Here is a 24938-nt window from a genome sequence, read left to right as displayed (position 1 = left end):
CGGGTTAAGATCGTAGTTTCTTTTAAGGACACCCTGTGTACCGCAAGCGGTGGCCGCAGCGACGTACTCTTAACGATATTAAGCTCGGTGACACGGCAAAGAATACGGTTTTCGTTCTTTCGCCTGTGGTACACACACTTCAATTTTCATCGAGATGCATACTTTCTAGAGGAACTTTTTCTAGAAAGTCCCGCCTCTCTTCTTCTTCTATCTCGGTCTTCCCCACAATCGCGGTAAACTTCGTCCAATCACGAATTCCTGTAGAACTAAACTCATCCTTTAAAACTCTGTGTCTCGTCTACTACTCTCACATAAACACCGTCCCACTCCCCGCCCCCCTGTCACATACGTTTTATCTTTATTTTACTTTTCCACTGTGTATCATCTTTCTCTCCAATCTTTGTGGCCCGTATAACGATCTCAAGTTTTCACCGTGTTCCAGTTTTTGTCCGATCAAGTCATTAGCCCCGCCCAACCGAAAGTCCTCGTTACACTCGAACCGATCGTTAGCGTATTACGTTCTGTTTTCACGGATTTCACAGTTTCGTAGATTGTTTTAGGGAACTGCGATGGGAAAACAAAAATTCACCAGGATCTCGAATAAATCCTTACGGTCGGTAGAGCGCAAGTTGAAACCACTTTTGTGTCGAATGACACTCGAAAACAATAAATCCATTTAAATTCCCCTATGTTATCGATGTCAACCACACGTTATAATAGTACAGCAGACATCCCCCATTAAGCAGGTGAATACATTCCGTGTTATACGAGTCACATTCGTTACACATACTTCCATTTTCCACTGCTCGTTGGTAAATTATGGTGATACGTGGTTTTAAATGATTTGACACGATATTGTAACACACGTACATTAACAATGTCCTGTATACAAGGTGTCCCAGAAAGATGGGGCAATCCAGCAGAATATGCATATTCCTCATACAAACATAAATCGAAAAGTCCTTTACCGTTTTCTAATCTGAAGTTCCATTTCCGAGATATTAGCAGTTAAACGACCTCCCATCAACTGAGCGATGAGCCACATGTACGCACATACATAATCAAGAAGCGCACCAACTCACTGACTGTGTCTGCGCGTACCTGTGAGTTTGTTTAACTGCTAATATCTCGGAAATGGAGTTTCGAATTACACAAAGGACTTTTTTATTTGTATTTGCATGAGGAATATTCATGTTGCGTATTGTCCCATCTTTTTGGAACACCCTGTATGTATGTCTATACGAACTGTGTGTTTATTCTGCCTAACAGATCTGTTCTTATTGACAATTAATTGAGTTCTAGTACATGATTAAAGGTATAGATGCTTGCGGCAACGGATCGACTAGCGATTGGTAGAAAATACGGGACTTTGATTGATATAGTGACAACTGATCAGAAATTAGGTTCTGATCAGGAATTGGGTCTCCAGCAGCGAGTCGTTGTCGTCTATACAGGCCGAGCTACGCAACGAATAACGAACGAGCCCCGTACCAAATAGCCGTTTTGAAAAAGGGCAACCGTCATTATTCCCGGAAGACGAGAAAGGAAAGATTAACGAACGCCGCGTATCCCCGTGCATTATTCAGATCCCGGAAGGAACAACGACGTGAAGAGTGAGAGGGATGGAGAGGAGGGAGGCAACACGGCTGTGCTCAGGGCGGCTCTATTGTTCGTCCCCGGTGGCAAATGGATTTCCGCCTCTTACGGGATAAGGATTCGGTATCAAATATTTACTGAGACGACGATAGGAGGAAAGAGGGATTGACGGGGGGGAGGGTGAGAGGACGTTACATCGACGTGAGACGTCACGTTCCAATGACAACGCGACGCTGAAGCTTAAACTTTCGACTCCTCGCACCATGTGACTATTCACACAACCAGTCGTGTAGCAACTTGAACGTACGTTCGGTTTTCGTCGTCTTCGGACGTGAATAATGAAATTGGAAAATCGAGAGAAATGGGGGGATAAGAATATGACGTAAATGGGGTGAGTAGGTTTCGAGAATTATTCTGGACGTTTAAATATCTACGGATGATGGATATGTTCCGTGGGATCGATGCGGTAGACAGATCCTAGTGGTGACTAAACCTTCATTATACCGTAAATTATCGATAAGTGTTCGAAGACTCTAATCTATAACCACCTAATTTTTCATGAAAATTACATTTTTTGTAAATAACTAGACAAGAAGTGATTAACTTCTCAGTATCAACTACAGTTCCATAAGGCTCGTGTTAAAGAAATTTTTATAACTTTTCTATTTCAATAATTTTATCGTTGACCTTGCGCTTATTTGCTAGCAATCGAAAGCTGAAGCTTTTAAGAATGTACTGTTAAATTTTCAACTAAATCTACAATTATTAAAAATTTACCTAAGTCACTGTAAATATGCCAAAAAGGACGAGGAACACTTCCGAGTTGTCATCATACGGCCTTGACCTAAGTTAGAGTACCGTAAACATCTCGTATTACGAATTCTACGATCAAAATTAGTGCTTAGTTGTAAAATCAGTCGGTTTCCCGCTCCACAGAAGCCCTGCCGTCGACTTTACACACAGGCGTGCGATAGCGTATGGTTGAAACTAACGTTGGGTCTCTTTGCTTCCCGATCTGTTGTTCCTATTTCCCATCGAACGGACAACAAAAAAATAATGAATCCTCCATCGACAATATAATCCCTGGGAAAAAATCCCCGCGATCCAGGCAGAACACGAGACCTGGTTCGTAAGGGAAGGGGGGAGTGGAAAGGTCGTTCATTCCGGACGGGGGATGGTGGTGGATTACTTCATTCCAACGACTTTCGAGACCCAGTTAAATTCCACGGCGCCTCGTGTCTGTTCAATTGAAAATCCCAATATGTTCGTCGTGCACCAGAGGCTCCCCTATATCGACAACCGGGGAACGTATATTCGAAGGTCCTTCTCTCCGCCTACGCCGACATCCCTCCTGTCCCACGATATCCCACCGTCCTGGAATCCGAAGGCCATTCGGAACGTATAACACATACACACACACATACATAGGAACACACGCGTCCCATACCTTGGCGTGCTTCCGGGAAGCTGATATCCAATAAACGAGCACAAATCAATTATTATATACACGCGTGTTAAGATATTCCCGCGGTGTGCAGTAACCCTGGATGTTGTGGGGAGGGAAGAAAGCTTTTTCGAATTTCTTTCTGTAATTTTTCCTGATTAATATACGTGTGGGCAGTGTGTCCCATATTAGCGCTGACAGGAATTCACTGCATTAACGTGGAGGAATCTCTTACATCTGTCCCGCCGGAATGGACAGTGGAAATCGATTGGAGGGGTTCTTCCACGATTTATAACGAAACTCAATGGCCCTCGTGATTTGTACCGTTTGAATTGTTATATGTTCGGGAATCGATTATGTTATACGTTAACTAGTTATCATGGCTACAATATTTTTTAAGCCTCGTGTCTAGTAAACTATTACATTATTATTCCTTGAGTTAAACTGGAGCTGATTTAGAAGTAATTTAGAAATTTCTGTAATAAGGAATATAATTAATAATTAAACATTCGGTTCAGGTGCAAATTAAGCCGAACAGTGCACGGGGGTCAATGGTCTTGTCTAGCCACATACAGGCCAGTCTACTTGTCTGACTACAGACCGCCTTTGTTCTACTTGTCTGACTGCATACCGCCCTTGTTCTACTTGTCTGGCCACACGCATCTCCTGGTACACTTGGCTGACTACGCATGACCCTTATTCTACTTATACAGGGTGTCGTGTAACTGATGGTACAACCACCGGGTAGTGGAGAATAATAAATAACGTCGAAAATTAAGTCGAAAATATAGAATAAAATTTGTTCCCTTGAGACTTCCGTTTTCGAGAAAATCCACTTCGAAGTATTAACACTTTAAGTGTTTTATTTCCTTTTGAAAATGACCACTTGTGTGCTTAATTATTTTTAAGCTGTGACGAGCATACTCGACAAAATCAGAGTAAGTACGTTTGTTCTAAAACTGAAATAAATTCTAATAAAATGATAAAAAATTACTCCTGCGACTTGAGAACTATCTATTGTCAAAAGAAACAAGTCACTGCCTTAACAAACAGCTCTGGTACATATACAGGGTGCCCCAAAGTAGGTGTAAGTCCTTGAAAAAGATTATTTGAGTTCTGGGGTAATTTAAAACAACTTTTTCCTTATTGAAAAAGTTTTTCGAGGCTTTGTTAACGAGATATTAACAAAAAAAACCCCGACCAATCAGAGTGTGAGTTTGCTGACTGAGCTGCCGCGGTAGCGTTGGCAAAGCGTTGCGCTTGTACTACGAACAAGCAAATCGGCATGCATCGAAGGAAACTGCGTAGAATAGCGAATGAAAAATTAGCGAACGAAAATAAAAAGTTCCATTTTATTTATTATTTTTTTTTTCAAGAACTTACATCTATTTCGGGGCACCCTGTATATAAATCACTTATACAGGGTGCGGCCGAATAACATGTATAAGCGGGTACGAGGTGTTTCTTTATGAAAAAATAAGAACAATATATGGTATAAAATGTTTTCATTTCAGGCCTCGTTTTCGAGAAAGTCGACTTCGAAAATTAATCTGAAACACGTGTATTCACCATAGTAGTAAGTAGAAGCGGAATGCAATGAACAGACGCGCCAGCCCAGTCTTGTTCAATTGCCCCCGTATCTAGCAGATTTTCAAAGTTGATTTTCGCGAAAACTATGCCTTAAATAACAAAATTTTCTTCTATATTTTCATAGGGAATCACCTCTTATTCAATTGTACATGTTATTCGGCCGCACCCTCATGACAGCCTTATTTCAACGCAGACTATCCCAGAAGGGGTTACGAACAAGGTACCCACCCCCGGCCAGCAGTTTCTCATTCGAATTTGTTTCGCTCGGCTGTTAATAGCGAGCAAACGAGCGCGCGCTGAACTGCGTGCAACAGGTGATTACACGCGTTCGGTAAATATCGTCCAATTAAACGTCGCCGGGACCACCCTAGGATTCCAACTCGTCATTCTCTTTCTCTCGTTTTCACTCTTTCATTTGTCGCGGGAACTACTCTCGCGATTCCAGCCGGTTTGGCGAATTTCCTGAGCCCCCAAAGTGGACAACACTCGCGAGTTTGTGTTGTCCGACCGTAGTTTGCCTGGCCGCGTGCCGCCGATTCTCGATCGAGCGATCCAACCGACTCGTCCGGTTGTGGCGATCCATCAGTGAAGAAACTGATCCTGCGGAGTCACGTTCTGGCACTGATCGTATCGCTGACTGAGGGAAGACTCTATGTAACCGTAACAAGTGGTGGTTCTCGATAATACAGGGTGGACCACGAAACATGATCAACGTACAAGGGTAGACACGGAAGTGTCCCCCTTCGATTTTGATGAAACTTCGTATGTTTGTTAAGCAGTCAAAAATAAGGGATACGTATTTTTTTTAACGGCTGAGGCGCGACTTTAAGGGGTGAAATCATCCCTCGAAGTTGCGACCCGAAAGTACTATCTCGAAAACCAGAGGAGATACATGAAAACTTCTAATGGACGATGGATTTTTAAACTAAAGTACTATAGTTATTTTAATATGATACATTCAAAAACCAGACATATATAATTAATTATGCATACAAAAATATGTCATATATACAGGGTGTCCCATTTAAATCGATGTAATGTTCACAGCCATGAAGTTGATATTCTCAAGTACGTCCATATATGTCGCATGTAATTTTGAAATTAAAATATCTCCTAATGGTTTCTCCACGTAAATAGGTTAATAATTTGTTACGGAGAATGGCGAGCTGCATCGATCAATGCATTAAAAAATATATGATTTTGTTTAAAAAAATAAAGTTGCCTTTTATGTCTTCTACGCCTGCACCAACGGAAAAACTACTGCCATCTAATTATCTCCCCCCTCGATATCATTCAACTCTTGTTTGAAACACTTTCCGGAATCACAAATAATTTCAAAGATATTCAAGTAGATCGATTTAAATGGAACATCCTGTATATATACACATTCGAAATCGCCCAATTTGCGAATTGTCATTTCTCCCTAAAAAATTCATCCTAACTTTAGCACAAAAATCTCTCAAATTGCGATGAATTGCTCAATCCGGTAACATTGCTCCCACTGTTAAGGGCGGAAGCGTCCAGAACGAAACATCTACCTTGACGAAGGTCGTCAGTTACGAAACCGTCCGGTGAACACCACACCCGAAGAATCAATAAGAGAATCGAATCGTTACGTAAACAAGAAGATACGATACCGAGTTTCAACGAGACCTCGTCGCTGCTGGCAAAAGCGCGGGTTGTACTTCAAGCTCGATTTAAAAGGGATAGAAGAAAAAAAGGAAAGAAACAAAGACACGGAGGATAATGATGGAAAACAGAGGAGGGCGGGGCTTGAAGAACGCGTCAACGGGCTCGTTAGAGTAGAGACATTAAGGGTGGGAGGAGGGAGGGGAGGGATGGAGAGTATTTCTTAATTAGCGGCGAGCCTCGAACGAGGTGTCTCGAGCCAAGTCAGCCGCTCCCTCGATGCCGAGCCCCTTTCGCGAGGGCTCCCTCGTAGATCACGATTTGCTTTAAGTGTCTTACGTTCCTTAAAGGCCGTCGCGAGCGATAAACTGCCATCCCACACCGTTCTAAGGGGCCACTGAGGGAGTAAGAGAAATAGAGAGCTTGTTCGAACGTTGCCTCCCTGCGATATTAATCGTGGGGGGGGATTCACGGGAGATGCAAAAGAGGGCTTTTTTCGGCTTGGATGCGCGGGAAGCTACTGAATAATGCCTCGAGCGCGCACTGTATACAGCAAAACGATGTTAAACCTCTCTCCGTTGGCAATGTGGGTCGTTGACGATCCAAGCGGCTTTTCACCACTTTAATACAGACTGTTCTCTGAATTTTTATTTTTGCATTGACACAAGTTTTAGGCAATTGACTTAATTGAACGATTGTTTATAGTGTAGCAGAGACTTTTATAAGTAGCCTAGAATTCTTTGAGATTTTTTTTTAAACTTTAACAGGGACAAATATTTTTATACAGCAACCCAATTTGTGCGTACCGAGTGTGAGAAAATGTTGTTGCTTAGCAGCGTTAATCGACCTATGTAGTAAAAAAAAAAAGAAATGTAAAAACAACCTCCGTAGGTGTGGTAACAAAGATACGTAGTAGAGTAAACGCACCAATGAATGAACATTTTAGAGGTTTTGTCACTATTAAAGTCGAATTTTAAATGATAATAATGTTAAAGAATATTTGGCACGTGAAAATTAGACTTCTTCACATCGATACCTTTTTACAACGTATAGATGTCAATTTAAAAAACTGGAACAGTGTAAGTAAATGAACATTTTTAACCAATGACGAGAAAATTGTTTGAATAGTTTACTTTCCGTCGACTTTCAATATCTCCGAAACAATATTTCTTTCAGACTTTGAGCAATTTTGTAATGCCGCACAAGTATTCGACAAGTGTCCCAATGCAATATACTAAATTACCGGTAAGTAGTTGAAGTAGATCGTCTAGTGGTAGAGCTTGAAATTCTGAAGCCAATGATATTTATTTCAGCCACATTGATTTCTGAAATATTTAATGTTAAGTGTCGAGGAGCCTGCGAATACTTATCGAGAATTTACTGTAGTATACCTATGAACTTTTCTCATTATTTCAGCGCCTAGAGTCCCACCCCTGTGAGCATGTCACACCGCACCTTTTTATTAACACCTTCGGGGTGAATATTGAAGGAAAACCCCCTCGGTGGATGAGAAATCGACGGGGCCACGAGTTGCCGTCCAAGTAGAAAATCAAATGCAGCAGCTTTGTGTTCAATCGTTTTCGTTTGAATTTCGTTTCTCGACGGGAGATCACCGGGGATCTCTCTTTCCCCCCTCGATTCGCTTGTGTCCGAACGAAGTACAAACGCCTCTGTCTGCTGAGTAACAAAATGAATAAATAAAATCGCAGAAAAACCCGAAGAAGCGACGAATAAACGTTCCAAGAAGTTTCGAACACGATTTCCCCGTATGCTGTTGTATCGGGGGTAGTTGTAGCATCGAGTTCTCTGGCTTCGTTTTCCCGTGGCTAGTGTACCACCCCTCCATTTTCTATCGGCTCGTTTTTTGTTGTTTGATTTTTTTTTCGTCTTTCGTTTCACGGTTCGTCGATCGCTTGACAATTTTGCATATCGAGCGGCGTCAGGGGGATATTATTTGAGCGTCGACACCGAAAAGCCCATTTCTCCCCGGGCTCTCATTGACGGACAATCGATCAGTCCCGCGGCATCGTCGGTCTTCGACGAACCGTGAAACCTCCTATTTTAAAAACACGGCCTTTCCCCGCCCAATGGAATATACACACAGACACGTTATCAACAGGATTTTTTGGTTGGTATTTTCTTTTTTAGCATTCTTCGTTGTTGTTGCGCCTTCAATCCTACATCTGTTAGGTTAGGTTAGGATTCTGTGATTACGGTACTGTTCTGTGATTTACGGTATCACTAAATCATGCATAAACAAATACGAATGAAAGAAGACACCTTGTGTGTTTTTGGAAAATGTTCTTTTTATCGAGGCAAAAACATACGTTGTATCGTGATAGTTAAACTTCGAAATAATCAAAAATTAAGACAGTAATTATTTAAAAAATCTGAATTTTATGGGAATCGGGAATTTAAGGTCGTTTTTTTACGATAGTTTAGTGATCTAGGGTTGACCGTTGAATTTGTAGTAGATGAGGGTCACCGATGACCGACGCGGCGATGATTTTAGGAGAGAATGTAACACTATCGAAGAACACATACTGTACCTAAAGTTACATTTTTATCTCTGTCTTTCATGAATCCGTGTAACTGTTCGATTCAGAAAATAACATTTACTATCGACACAAAAAATAAAACAATGGTCGTTGGTATTAAGTGAATCGAACTAGATGAATTAAACTGAATCGACCTGAAATAAATAGTTCGACTCATTCGCAAGAAGAGATCTGAATTAAACTTAATCGAACTCCTATAAGAATCAAAACATGCTCCAAATTTACTGTTAACAAACAAATTTTTCAAATTCCATCAGACATTTAGAAGTGCAAACTGATAAATGTCGATGGAATCCTGACCTAACATAACCTAACATAACCTAACATAACCTAACATAACCTAACATAACCTAACATAACCTAACATAACCTAACATAACCTAACCTAAAAGTTCGACGACTCGTTCTCAGGAGGAAGTGAACGCCATTCGGGCGATCCGGATAGGACAAGTATCGAAACACTCTAAATCGTCGACAAGCCTGGATCGCGATAAGAATCAGCTAAAGCCGGCCGCTGCGCGCACTTTCGGTGATTTCTCGGTCGAGAGAAAAGGTGCGCACATTTTACGTTTCTCTCATTTTTTTTTTTACTCTTTCAGTCGAATACTCCGAGTTTAACGATAAGGTCATGCTGACGTCGAGATAAGGAGACCCCGATTGGGAAAGATCGCGTGCTCGACAGAATACGGGGCCACGAAACGTAATGTTATCAGGGGGCACACAACAGCTGCACTAAATTTTTTTCGCCGACAGCTCCACTTTTCGAACGATAACTCGCGCGCAACCGCGCGCACCAACTAACTAAACACGTTGCCCTATTAAATAATCGTCGTTACATCATACGAATGCCCTAATAAAATTTCGGAAACACAAACACTGCGCCGTCATTGATTACAGAATGCATGTAAGTGATTCCTGACACAAAAATATATTTTTTTTAGTTCATGTCCACTTATGGTTGTAGTTTGCCTATTTGATATTAGAAACTATGTATTTATACATTTATGTTGCATTCATACATTCTCACTCATTCCTTCTGTTTACATACTTTCTCAAACTAGTTCTAGACTCAAACGATAATATAACTTATCCACTACTTTCTCACTCATTTGGAAATGAAGATATGATCCGAACCCAAAGACGGGAAAATTTTTTATCTAGATGAATAGCTTCGAATAACGAATGAAAGATAGCGACCCAAATGCGCAACTTTGATCGAACGAACCTGAGAATTTCAATTTTAAGACTGAAGCAGTATGTCTTCTCGACTGAATAGTCATGTTCTCAAAGAACTATTTAATCGAATGGACGATTTGAATGACAGAACTATTAGATTCACTATGCATATACACTATTCAGATAAAACTGTGCCCGACTCTGTGTTCGAAACACAAGGTTATCGTTGGATTACACAGCTTTATGGATCGTTTGCAACTGTACCGAAGGTAATTTCACGTTCAAAAAGGGCGGACAAAAGATGCCGCCGGGCAGCGACGACGGAAGGAAATTGTCCGACCGGAATTATCGAATATTATGCGCGAAAGTAAAAAAAAAAAAAAACAATATGCATCCGGCCGGAGTGCTTTGCTGCGTGGGACATTTAATCAGAAAATCCATCAAGAGATTGCTTCTGGGCAATTTCTTTTCTCTCTTGTAGCAGCCTATCCCCCTGTTTTGTGATCCGTTCCCTATACCGATATTTCCCCAGCTTTGTGCTTTAGAAGACAACTTAAATATATACGTTTCCCGACTAGCGACTAACGTCAAATTCACACTAACGGTCAAAGGCACGGTCACATCACGATCAATTTGAATTTAGACTATATTTCACTCATTGGATTACGTGTGGACGATAAAAACTGCTCTCGGATGTGACGTGATCTGACGGTACCGTGACCGTGACCACTACACACCACTTCAGAATGAAGTTAGGTCTCCATCACTATAAACGATAGAGCAAATGGCGATCGTTCTCGAGGCACAGATTCATGACCCTTCGACAACAATGGTATCCGTAGTCTTATTATTAGACTGCGAATTTTATGCATTTATAGACTCCGAAGCTTTGTGAAATGCAACAAAAGACTAAACATTCATTGAAACCAACGATTTTTCTATTTTATTCTTAACTGGTAAAATTCATCAAAAACAAATTCGTTAGAAATCCTGTACAGAAAGTGTCCAATACACGAGGGTCGAAAGACACCCAACGGCTCTGCCTTTCGCCGTGTCACCGTGTCAGAACCGTCCGTCTTCCAAGGGTTTTAATCGGCCATCTTGAAACTCCGAGCGCAACAACGGGGCTAAATGCAACCCCCCTATTACTAGATTGCAATTCTTAATCAATCAACCGGCACCTTTACATAATGAATAGCGTAACAACAGGGGTCTCTACCTCGGATGAACTATCTCGTGAAAGCTTAATATCTCGCGGGTATATTTATTGAAGGCCTCTTAAATATCTAGGCGAGGATTAGAAATGACAGAGTAACAAAAGTTTCATCTTGAATGAAAAGAGGGGAGAAAGGGGGTGCGGAGAAGGCAAGATTAATGAAATATTCACGAGATTAGTTGTATCCGGTGGAGAAGTTCGGACCGTGATTTATTCGTCGTTTTTCTTCGGCCGCGCACACCACCAGCCATCTTGCACTTCGCGGGGAAGGGGGTTGAAACTCGCAAGTTTCACAGCGTGGATGTCGAATAAACCGCGACACTTCCACGATATTTCTCGATCCCGACGACGCTCACCCATCACCGATTCTAATGAGTTCCAGTTCGCCGTTGTAGGCAATTTTTTTTTCTCTCACTCGCGAAACTTCCAACCCCCCCCCCCCTCGTTCCGGGCACGAGTACCGATAAGGGGGTGTAACTTTCCACGAGTGCACTGGCAATGAATTTATTTCGAGGCGTTTCTCTTGTCGCTTTGAGATGCGAGAGGTTGCGACTGTGGTCGAAACCACGGATGTACAGTAACAGATAGAAAAGGTGCCACTTTTCCGATTTGGTTTATTTTTATTATTTTTATTTAACATTAACTCAAAACTTCTTGTAGGGTAAACGCACCAATGAATGAACACTTGAGAGATTTTGTAACCATTAAAGACGAATTTTAAATGATTATTGTAGTATTAATAGATATTTGGCGTATGAAAGTTAGATTTTTTTAATGTACGATACCTTTTTATAACGTATAAATTCAATTTAAAAAATTGGGAAATATTATTAATTAAATTTAAAAAAATACAGATTTCATCGGTGAATGAACAATATTAAGTAAATGAACATTTCTAACCCGTAGCGTGATAATTGTTTGAATATGAAACGAGGAATATAAAAAATCGATACTTAATCGTTTGCTTATTTTAGTAACTTAATTTACTCGTTTTTATATAGAATGTTCATTTTCTGATACGTGTACAGTTCACAGTGTTGTAATAATTCTTTCCGCTCATAGTTCAAAGATATACGGCTCCAGCGGCACGAATTATTTGGTATATTGTTCTAGAAAGAGTTTGTACTTCGGTTGATAATTCATCAACGATAGATCGAAAATATGAATGATAATTACGAAACTATATCATAAAGCGTGTAAGATTGTACAATAACAGACTGATAAACTACTAAAACATTTGAAAAGAAAAATTTTGTGTACTGTACTACTGTGTGTAATTAAAAAAAATAAAGGTTATCAGTTAAATTGTTAATTAATCTGTGTGCAGATTAATTCCACTCAATTTTATTCCCATCAATAACCAATTTCTATTTCGTCAAATTTTAATGGATACTTCGTATATCACATTACATATACGAAAGGAGAAAATATTTGGTATAGAAATTTTTAAAATATTTAATGTAGTAATTAAATTAGATTAAATTCGTTTCAAAAAATTTCTCATAGCTTCTACATGTATACATATTTTCTATTGCTTATTGTACATGCACTATATACCACTCAGTATTTTAATCCCGATTTAATTATTCTTGATATTAAATATTTTAATACAAATTTTATAGTTCACCAGAATTAAACGTGTATACTTTCAAATGGTATTGTTCCGAACAACGGAGAGAACGAAGCCTCCACACCATGTATACTCAATTTGAGAAGTAAAACTACAACCGCCTCCGTGGCGCAATTGGCTAGCGCGTTCGGCTGTTAACCGAAAGGTTGGTGGTTCGAGCCCACCCGGGGGCGTTTATTTTTTTTCCGTCAAATTTCATTGACAAAAAAATATTATGAAATCACGATATCCACGTCCCGTCATAGGTTACACGAAACGAAAACAAAAAAAAATGTCAACGCTAACAAGATTTTTATAAAACTCTTCATTACTATGAAACTGTGGATGTTTCTACAAATAACAAATCTTTCGTATTCGTTTCACAAAAACTAGGAACAAACAGAAATTCTTTTACTCTAGTAAACTCCACTAAATATCTTTGTACATTCAATTTTAACCCTTTTGGTACCTTAAACACGATCTCGGCTTCGTTGGTTTTCCGAAAAATACCTTGAGTCGATATATCGGCCTTCCATTTTTAATATGGGTACTTTGAACAAATGTAATGAAACTTTATTTTTATAAAATAAATTTATATATTGGAACATACGTTTACTGGGTAGGAATAATAAATTTTTTTTATAAAATGTGATATCTTCATTTTTAGGAGAAATCTGTTAATTTCAATAGATACCTAAAAAATCATATTTTTCAAGGTATTTTTGGACAGTACCTTGAAAACTTATAAGGTACTATAAGGATTAAAGAATCATATACGCTATAAACGAATAAAATCTTAAATCTATTCATTACCCTTCACGACACTAATAAGCATATTCCACGGAGGATATACGAATGTTATAAAAATCCGTTCGACAAGCAACACGCGTATTCCGCAGCGATACTGGATATGCATTATGCATACACGGTATGTGCCGATGCAGCTTTATGAAACATTTACGTGATCGGCTCGCGGATCTTCTTTTATAGGCCAGGTGTGCCTCTTTCGCAGGCACGTGCACTCATAAGTTCCGTAATACGAGATCTACACGTGAACGATTGAAAGGCGTTTCCAACCGTGACGGCACACCTTCAAAGAATCGTGTCACTCGGAATCGAAAGATTGATGAATGTACAAGAGTGTACGAATTAAAAATCAAATTCAAAGTGATCTTGAATTTATTTAAAAAAAATCCAAAGTGATTTTGAATTTATGTAAAAAAAAATCCAAAGTGACCTTGAATTTATGTAAACAAAAAAAATCCAAAGTGATCTTGAATTTATGTAAAAGAAAAATTCAAAGTGATCTTGAATTTATGTTAAGAAAAAATGCAAAGTAATCTTGAATTTATGTAAAAAAAAATTTTATCTCGAACTAAAATATTTTAACGATCAGACTAGGGATTTTCATGCAAACTTAAGTTTTTCTCAATTGTACATTACGTACAAGCTGATTTGGACTTTTCATAGAATGTCACCGAGTTGTGAATGGTTTTATTTTTATTAACGAATTTGTCGGTGATGTAATGCACGTGTTGCGATGTAGTTCACGTAATTTCCGCGAGATGTCTACGCCAAGAGGCTTTTCTCGCTGTTGAAGTATTACGGACGAGGTGATATCTCCGAGACGGAAGTTCTACTCTGCAGTCATTCAGTGGGTGTACTACTGATCGATTTAGCAAATGATGATATTCGGAGATGAATCTATGATTAAACTCCGCTCCCTGGCTTCCATCAATCGCAACGACGGTTGTCAGAGGAATTTCTGATGCTAATCTTACTTTTTTGTCAGAGGAATTTCTGATGCTAATCTTACTTTTTTAAATTATTTGACAAAAAATAAATTTTCTATAAAAAATATATTATTTTACATATCTGAAAAATAACGTTTCTATAATAGTACAGAATATGCACTCTGCCGAAAAACATTAGTTTATACGAATTTTTATATCCAAAGAAATGGGAATAATACTATGTAACATTAACTATTTATTATCAATTATAGTTTGAAATTGCAAATTACGTAAACATCATCCGTAGTCTAAAACTAGCACTAGCCAGATTTTTTATAATGTTCTCGCAAACATAAATTTTGTCTAAAATCGCCCAAGGTTTAAATCGCAATAATGCAGTAAGAAAAATCACGTGAAGGTACTGGTATTACGGGATTTTTAAATTAAAGTACTTTTTTAAGTATGATGCATTACTAATTTATTTAATGTGATAGATTTAAAAAATAGACATTGTATAGTGAATTATATAAAAAGATACGTAAATTCGATATTGTCCAATTTGCAACTTACGATTTCTTTAAACAATTCGTCGAAATTTTAGTACAAAAAGTCGCCCGAATTCCGATAAATCGCTCAATCTGGCCACACCTGGTCTAAACATAACGGATAGTAATCACCGATAAATCACAGAAATTCCGAAACGGTAACGCGTCGAAAACAGCCTGCTCGAACACAATTCCGTATAAAAAAGCAATCGTAAGCTGTGAAACAGAATGACCTAGGTTAGATCTCGAAACTTCGTAACAAGAGTCAAGTGCCCGTTACAGAAGGGAAACAGTGGTCGATCGACGGCTTCGAGTGTCAGGTTCGTCGGGTCCACGAATTCTGTTGCGATAGCATTATGGATTATGGTGCATGCTCCTGACCCCATTTAACTTTCAACTACGTCGCAAACGTTTTTGCACAAGTGCGAAACAGCTGTCATTGGCGCGCGTTGGAACACTGTTTTACTCGATTTACCCCTACTTCTTTACTACTCGACGTGTCCCTTCCATTTCGCGTGTCTTATCTTCTTCGAACATTATACAAGATTGACCTATAGACCGTGATCCACAGATAGAGATCTATTTATCGTGATCCATAGATTGAGATCGATAGATCGAGATCCATAGATCGTGATTTAAAAATCGAGATCCGTAGATTAACATTCATAGACTAAGATTCATGGATCAGGTATGAAAATGTTGCTCGAGTAAATGATTATGCAAACATGGTTATTCAAACGTCAGGTGTTAAATTAGCACTTTGGTAAACCTTGCCCATTACGTAATGAAGCCTTAACTATACTGGTAGTGTACAAACGTACCCCACCGCACACAATGTGCGATTGTATGAGCCAGAGTTGGCCGGTGTAATTGAGAGTTAATAACCATTTCTATCTACCTTTCATATTACTTCAATATCTAGTGTAGGTACTTGTTATTAGCGGAGATAGCGTATAAGAATTCGCTGACCATTGTATGTACCTTTAAACGATATTCTAGTCCTTCGTTCGATAAATAACGGACAGAAAGTTCTTTAACTTGTATCTTCTATCCGACACGTATGTCATACACTTACTGATCACGATGTTCTTTATCCTCAACAGAAAAGAAATTAATATTATTAATTAATTTTAACGTACATGAATCAATTTCAACGTATCGTCCTATGCAGCCAGGCATTCCAATCTATTTTACCCTACTCATTCACGTAGTCACACCGATACAGTAACCAGAATATGCAATATGGCCAAGAAATTCAATAACCAAATTGAATTTTTCTCAGAATCAATTAAGATCAAAACCTCCAGCTACCGGATACTGCGAGGATAACATATATACTAAAACTACTATAGGTACATAATGTCAATTAAACAGTAGTAAGTTGATTAACACATATAGAGAAAAAGTGTATGGGTACAAAACCCGACTAAAACCAAAGACTAAATATAGAGTTACATGTATATATATATAACTGTATATATATACAGTTAGGAATTCGTGTATGCTGTGTATGATGTGAAATATGTATAATAGAGATAAATGAGTATAACTAAATTCGATATATGTGTGTATACATATATGGGAGTGTATAAGTATGAGAGTGAGTGATTAAATATACATAATTGTAAACTAAGTTATTTTTAGGCTGCGAAGCCGAAAATAAATAAATACTACTACATACTGCTACTAAACATAATATCATGCGATATTGTTAAACCTTTGTAATAAAACAGAGTCTTCCCATTAATAGTAATAAATTAAATTTAATAAATTATCCACCGTTTCGAAGCTGTAGCTTGTCCTATTCACATGAAACGGCCTGTAGCATCTATTTATCGCTAAACGTCGAGTAAAGCAGATTGGATCGTTAATTATCAGGGCGAAAAGGGCTCGAGAGACACCGACAAAGAACGCCAATTAACACTTTCCCTTCCTCAATCGGCCTCCGATAAGCCGGAATTTTTGCCCGGAAAATAAAGAGCAAGCCGCGTGAGAGGGGTGGGGGAGGGGGCGATAGGTGTGCTCGAATAGTGGGCGAACGCGCTAGGAGGGTAGCACAGCAGACGAAGGTGGAAACTCATTATCGTGACAAAGAAGATAGGGAGGCAATCGCAGCAGGTTCGAGAGAAGCCTCTATCAGTAAGCTGCAGGCGGAATCGAAGAAGCCTCTGGCCGTTTTGCAATACACCGGGGAAAAGAACAAGGGGTTCGAACCTTCGGCCTCGTCTGAACCCTTTTGTCCGTTCTCGCGAGAAAGCTTCCTCTTCCCTACTCCATCGGCGCTTTTAGCCCAGTAATTCCCGTGGTCTCTCGCTCTTCTTTACGGAAACGTTGATTCCACACTGTTCAACCGTGAGTTCGATCAACCCAAACCGTCGATTCCCTATTTCTACCTCCTCCAGTGCCCTTTAATCGGTTCCTTTCCGTACTCCAACTATCCAACGTTCAGTGTAAATACCGTGGAACCTACACCGCTGGAACGTTTTATTATCCGCAGCAAAGATACTCCCCCTTTTGTTACGCAAAAAGATACGAAAAATCGTTGAAATTCCAAAGTTTATACGTATAAGATGTGAAGTCTATCGATCTGAAGCTTTTTAAGCGATTCAGAATAGATTTCAATGGTATCTAGTTCCGACACAAGTACAGTAATAATACGGTAAGACCTCGATTATGCGAACTGGCGAAAGCCAGAAATGTCACTATTTATTATACTACATTCACATGTGTACATGTACAGTGTTAACGAAAATCCACTTGATACGTGTTTCTGTTCTGCACAGAAGTTCGGATAATGGAAAACTGGATTAAGCGACGTTCGGATAAACAGTGTCCCGATAATCGAGGTTTTACTGTACTACCGATCGAAACAATTCAAAGGACATGGCACTAGAAAAGCAGAAGAACCACCAGAACATATACCCCACTTTTGTAATTTGAAACGAAAAACAAGAATAACGTACATTCTTTCGCAGCTGGTGTGCAATTCTTTGTTGAATCAGTGACGCGAGTTCACTCGTCCGAACTCGATCAAGCAGCACTTTCAATGTGACGTGTTAACGTCGTCATCGCCATATGAACAGGTTAATTACCTCACAGGGACCGCAATGTCGCAGGTTTTCGATCATCCAAACCTTGGGCCTCGAGAGGCAAGAAGGGTTCGAGGCTTATTTTTTTTTTCTACGATAAATTTACCTGCATAGAACCAACACAACTGGCAGGGGTGGGGTACATTGTGGTTCGTCTGGAAGCTCGCCAAGTATCGATAATTAGCTCCTGCATGCGCACACAAAAGAAACTGGAACGAAATTAAGACAACGGCCTCTCCTCCCTTCCCCTTCCTTCCCCTCTGGGTCCAACAATAAGCCGACTCGGTGTTTGAAGCAACTTTGAAGCGGACTAATTTACGATAATGGTATCCCTGAGGGTGCTAAAACGGACCTCGCTAGGGAGGGGGTTCGAGATGCGATTAAAGTCGTCCCCACGAGCACCTTCGAGAAAGGAAAGGACACTTGCCCGGGGAGAATTATTGTTTGGCCTGTTTTACGACCGTCTAAAAAACACAGAAACGATCCAGGTGGGGAAAGAGGAGGTCGGTTATCGTGATAGGAATCGTCGTCCCGTTTTGTAAGAGCCTCGCGGAACGATGAACGGCCGATATTCCGGCACTCTGTCCGCGAGAGTCTCTTTATAAGCGTGAAACTATCACTCCAGGCGGGGAGGCAAGATCCCTTGCCGTTCGATAAACGATTCGGGTTTTAATGGGCCCAAGTACAGTGGAGCATGTGGGAACAGTCGTAGAGTAAGGAGAAAGGTTTATGCCGTGAGACGGTAATTCGGAGGCTGATTTCGAATGGTTCGTTTCGAGATGGTAGTGGTAGTAAAACGATTCCATTCGGTAGAATCGGAGGTACTTTGTAGAACCGATACGTCTCGGACTTCATTGTAACAGTTTCGCGATTGAAGTACAGGGTATATCTGTAGGTAACCCACCCAACGTTAGCACCTTTATACCTCACTTTTGAAGACACACAAAATATGAGAGGAAAATATTATTTGGTCGGAAGGGGTAAATACTATGGACAAACAAAAAAATGTTTCTCAAGGTCATATTCTTCGAATTTTCTAGACCATCGACGTTACTTTACCTGGGACTTTTTATCATCGTGGCGTAATAAAGGTATCATTTTACTGTCCTTCAAAACAGTATGACTTATTATGTAAAATAGTGACTTTTTGCATTAATCCTCTAATTTTTCTGTGTACTATCTATCTTGGAGTATTATGCATTTCTGAAGATATTTAGTAAAATTAACACATTTAAAAAGAAAATAAAGATAACTACACTTTTTTTGTACTATTTTGGCTACGTTCAGAAAAACATATCTAATTTCGCTTTGACAGGATATAATTGAATAACGTTTAAGACTGAAATTTGTTAGTATAAGTGCTAAGTACTTTTGAAATTTCAGATCGATTGATACATTGATACATTTGTTCATGAGCTAGAATGATAACTACCAGCATTGAATGTATACCTATTAAATTAAATTGTATACTACAATAATACACAGAACATATAAGACAATCTAGCATCATATATCACAAAATAAAATCTGTAGTAATTAGCCAACATAAATTTCGTCAAAAGCACCATTCTAATTTCAGTAATGTTAAAATAGTAAATTTGTAATCCGTTTTTTTTTGACGGGTTTGGTAGTTCTAGCATTAACACACTGTAGTCACCTTGAGAAATACGCGGCTTATCCTCGTGTCCTATCAAGGTATAGAGTTTTCTAATTTGGAATGCAGGCGTCATAAGGAATCTTCGACGAGTCTTATTTACCAAGACAACGAGAGTCGCGAAACGGAATCCCTGATGAATCTCATTTTCAACGGGGATACAGTAAGACAGAGAAGGGATCCATTTTTCTTATTACCGAGATCGTGTCGCGTCTGAGCTGACCTTTGCAATTCTGTATTCCCTTTCAAATCTCGTTCGCTTCATCCTGTTATTATAATTCAAACAACACGTCGCCCAGTGGAACAGTGAAATCTTTCGAAACACAATTCTTCTTCGTGATATTATTTAGAAATATATACAAACCAGCTGACAAATGTCAAAGTACAATATTCTGAAATGGAATCATACATTTCATGAGTTAAACCGATATTTAACGGTGTTCGGACCATAATATTAATTTTATTAGAGTTGAAAAAAAGTTCAACGATTCCACGTTTATTTTTTCGGGATACGGTCATGTTTGGGGGGTTCCAGGCGAAAAACGAGAAAACGATGGCGCACAGTTTGAGAGTCGATTGCTCGAAGAGTACTTCACTTTCGAACCGACGTGCAAAAAATCCAGAAAAGCGAAACCACGCCCGACAAATTGCGCCTCCGACTTCTACAGTGAGCCAAGCCCCCCTTCCTCTCCCATTCCTGAACCCTCGAGGAATCCACGAACCCCGTAGGAGTCAACAGAAATGCTTGAAAACTCGAACCCTCTGGACACGGTGAACGTCCCCGCGGAGCAAAATATCCGATTTCGCCGACAACCTGGTCAAAAGTAATACTTTTAAATCTATGGTAAATTGTTGGAATAAATTGCAATAATACCACTCTAAAACGACAATAATGTAATTTTTTTAATGGTGAATATTGATTTTTTTACGAAATATAAAAATGATTATTATCTACAGGAACAAAAATTTAAAGTACATTCTACTTTATATTTAGTAGTTTCCTAATTATTAATCTACATTTCTTGGAAAACCGAAAAACATTTCTCCTCCGTCATAATAAGAATTAATCACACGTCAGAATTGTTAACCGTCTACATTCCACAATCCGACAATCACAAGAATAATGTATCCCTCCCCCTTAAGAAATGCACATAAATGTACTATTAATCAAACTATCAGCAATTTAGGCATAGAATTAGGTATACTAATAAGGCAAAACAGGATACTCTGATCCTATGCGATAAATGCACCACTCCATAAACGGTGCGGGCGGCGAACAAATGATAATAACTCAAAGTATCGCGAATTACATATCGCAGAAAAATGCAATTGGCCTTTCTTTAAGAAGTTGCAAAGTTTATTTAAGAAAGAAAAATTACTGCTCGATCTTGTTTGCAACATTACTTTTTCCTTAGGGAAAAGAGAAAAAATATTTGTATAGGTCTTATATTCTCCACTATGGCACCTGTAAAAAGTGAAATAAAGCAATAAATCAAGAATATATATTAATTTATAGCATACCAGATAGCTACCACATTGAATTATTTTTCAGATATAGTTAATTAAAATATATTCATAAATATTAGCAACAATCAATTAGTGGAGTATCCTGTTTTGTTGGAGAATTTCCTAGTGAATATTTCATTACAATTTCGAAATGAAAGAAAAACTAAACGCACACATACGTGCAAGTATCCCTCAAGAGGTTAATTTTCCACTGGGCTAAAAAATGTTTTAGGTATAGTTCATATGAAAATATTTGGGACGATTTTACCTAGTTTTATAAAAAGATGGGACATAATTTTGTAACTGCAGCCGAGATCCGTCTCCTAATATGTTTTTTTACACTGTATAAAATCATCACGAAGGATTTCCACGTGACGTAAGGGGACTCGGAGGAGCAGTATCCAGAGACCGTGTGCAAGTGTTTTACGAGGACGTGCCGAGGCCCCGAAGAGCTGGAACTTATCTTTATCTGTTCCGCGCGTGGCTGCCTCATCAACCTTGGAGGACGGCGGCAAGTTCTCCTTGTTCCGCAGATAACGAGACGAACTTTCGGCTGTTCCGCAGGTAGGGTGATGCATGGATCATTAGGGAGACTGGGGCTAGTTATCATCGGTCCGCCCTGATAATCCTGCTTACCGTGCACGCACGGCGGCGATCTCGTTTAACATCGCCTCGTGTCGAGACCATTCCTTGAGGATCCTACTTACGGGAATGAAGAAACCTCCCAAAAGAGTATTAAACAGTGGGAAGAATAAAATAAAGTAGGGGAGAGCGAAGGATGAACCCTTGATATATGTGGTGAAGATCTTTCAGTCACTCCTGGCTTACTGAGTATAGGGTAGTATCCATAGTAACTCGGGGGATTTAGAAAAATTAGTTACAAATATTCTGTGTATCACTAGAAATATTGTGGATATTCACAATATCTTACTTATAAAGAAATTTTATGATACAAAGTTCTTAGAATATTGAATTTTATATTGTTGCGTAACTTTCAAAAGTTTTTGGGTAATACAGAGAAACTGAAAATATCCCCAAAGAGGATAGGAACTGAAGGTCACCCAAATATCTCAATGATTCTTTCAGGTCTTCAGTGGTTCTCGCGAATTTTTAAAGGGATGTAGAGGATCTTTGGGATCTTCAATGCGGCCGAGACGATCCTAAGAATTGTCAAAGGGCATCAGAGGATCTGAAAGGTCCCTAATATAATCAGAGGATCCCTGGGTTCCATTAAAGTTTTCAGGGAATCCAAGGATCTCTCTCAAGGTTTTCGGAGGATCCCAAGGATCCCTTAAAATCCTCAAAGGGGTTCAGAAGGCCCCAAAACTCTTGAAAGGGCGCCAGGGGAACCCAAGGATCCATTAATGTATTCAAGGGATCCCTAGGATCCCTTAACGTTTTCAGGGAAACCAAGGATCCCTCAAGATCGGAGGATCCCAAGGACCCCCTAAGATCCCCAATAGGGTTCAGATGATTCCAAAGCTCCTGAAAAGGTACCAGAAGATCCCAAAAGGTACCAGAGGATTCCAAAAGATCTCAAGATCTTTAGAGAATCTTACGGGTCTCTTGAGATCAGGTTCTGAGAGCCCCCAAAAGGTTCTAGAGGATCCCTAAAGGTCTTCAGAGGGTGGTTAGGGCTGCCTAAAGTATTCCTAAGGATCTCAAGGTAAGAGGATCCCCAGAGAACTTTTAGGGTGCCAAAGAATCTTTAAGTGAATCTTCAGTACCCCTAATAATCCCAAGTGCATCTCCAGAATATTTCAAAGGTTCCTAGATATCCCTAATGTCTTTTCAAAAATCCCCATATACCTAAGGGCTAAGCAAAAGTTAATCGACTTTTAGCCCAAGGTGGGGCAAAAATAATAAAAAGATCGAGAAGAATTAAAAACAACAAGAACAAATGTTTAGTATACTTACCCCCGCGATCCGTGTTGGGTACGCGAAAATGGAAAAAATCGAAAGGGACAGAAACGACAGCGAGAATCTCCACAGTTCTAGTAAATAAAATAACACGACCAAGCGGAGAGTATTGTTCACGGCCGCGGTTGCGAGTCGCAAGCTCGTTCGCGAGGAAATAAACAAGGGTCCGAACCCCAAAGCAGCTTCTACCCCTTAAAGGGTAAAAATAGAGGATCCGCTCAACAAAAGAGTGAAAAAAGAAATCCGAGGAAAGATTGGGGGTAACAAAGAAGACCCTCCCAAAGACGAAAAAGGAGGAACTAGAGGTTTAGAGGAGACGTAACAAAGGTCTGGACAAGGAGAAAAATAAAAAAGGATGAATAAATATTAAAAATAAGGTGTATAGAACGGGGGCAGAAAATGTAAAGTCTTAATAAGAAAATAGGAGAAATGTTAAATAAGATACTAAGGGAAATATTAAATAAAAGAGAAATAAATAGAATTTAATAGATAAAGAGATGAAAATTCGGAAAACATGGAAGAAAACAGGAAAGTTCAAGCATAAACTGCACAAGAGGGGCAAGGATTAACAAGGTAATTGCAAGCAGCTCCGTCGAGCGTTCTAATTAACACACCTCATTAACGCTTCTGTGTACCGGTTCAACAGGGATTAGTTTCAACGACGGAATGAACGGAAACGAAGTTCTCAATGAAACTAAGCTCTAGTAACGTCATGAACAAACGCACACACACACACTTGTACAACTTGCTAATATCCAGACAGGAAATGTTTATGGAAACTCCCGTATCCGGAAAATTAACTTATAAAAACTGATAATCAAATACAAACACATTTTCTTTATTAAACATTCTACCAATCCTATTTCTCTCGTCTACATGTCCCATAAACACATAAACAACCAGAGGTCTACGCATAAAAGATAGTTTATGCACGCAGAATTTTTTAAAAGAAATTTTAACTGATATTTTCTATCCTTTTTACCTTAGAAACAGTTTTTCCACGGAGAAGCATACCAAGGATAAACGCACTAATGAATGAACATTTAAGAAATTTTGTAACTATTAAAGCCGAATTTTAAGTGATATTAAAGTTAGATTTTTTAATATCTATACCTCTTTAGAACGTATAGATATTAATTTGAAAATTTGTAAAAATGTAATTAATTAAATTAAGAACAAAAAAAATACAAAGGTTACAGCAAGGTAAGGCGGTCAAAAGTGACCTTAGACCGATTTGGGTCTATGATACGCCATTCGATAGTTTATCCAGAAAAAAGAATTTGTACTAATTTTCAACCCTCTATCTCAACCAGGAGGGTAGTAACAGGAAAAATTCGGATTACCGGTATTTCCTCTATTTTCCCTATTTAATGGTACGCAAAAATTTCGTAGAAAATCTGTTAGATAGTGCTCACCGATGCACGTATTTGAGAACTTTCGCGACTTTTTGATTGACAATCCTAGTTGTGAAAAATCAAAAACGCAAAACAAAATGGTGAAAAAGTTTTTTTCTTATGTAAATCTTATAGCGACTACATTTACATAATTACAGTAACCATATATTATCATAAGTAATGTCCTCAATTTTAAAAATCAAGAACCGATTTTTTCAACGCTTTTTCGGTGAAAAAGTAACTTATACTTTGAATGTTAGTCTTTCCTTTATTAAATCA

At 39.0% G+C, this 24938-nt stretch overlaps 1 long non-coding RNA gene and 1 other non-coding gene across 2 annotated transcripts in view; one reads left to right on the top strand and one right to left on the bottom strand.

Annotated features, from left to right (window-relative positions):
• The window catches only part of LOC107190384, a 92631-nt gene that overhangs the window by 21619 nt on the left and 46074 nt on the right, over positions 1–24938 (bottom strand). The window lies entirely within an intron of this gene.
• Trnan-guu lies at positions 12939–13012 on the top strand. The gene has a single exon. It is a non-coding gene; the product is annotated as a tRNA-Asn (tRNA).

This window comes from Dufourea novaeangliae, unplaced genomic scaffold, assembly GCF_001272555.1.
Source record: "Dufourea novaeangliae isolate 0120121106 unplaced genomic scaffold, ASM127255v1 scaffold177, whole genome shotgun sequence".
Classification (NCBI taxonomy): domain Eukaryota; kingdom Metazoa; phylum Arthropoda; class Insecta; order Hymenoptera; family Halictidae; genus Dufourea; species Dufourea novaeangliae.
Note: the sequence above shows the minus strand (reverse complement) of the source record. Positions and strands in the feature narration are given on the sequence as shown.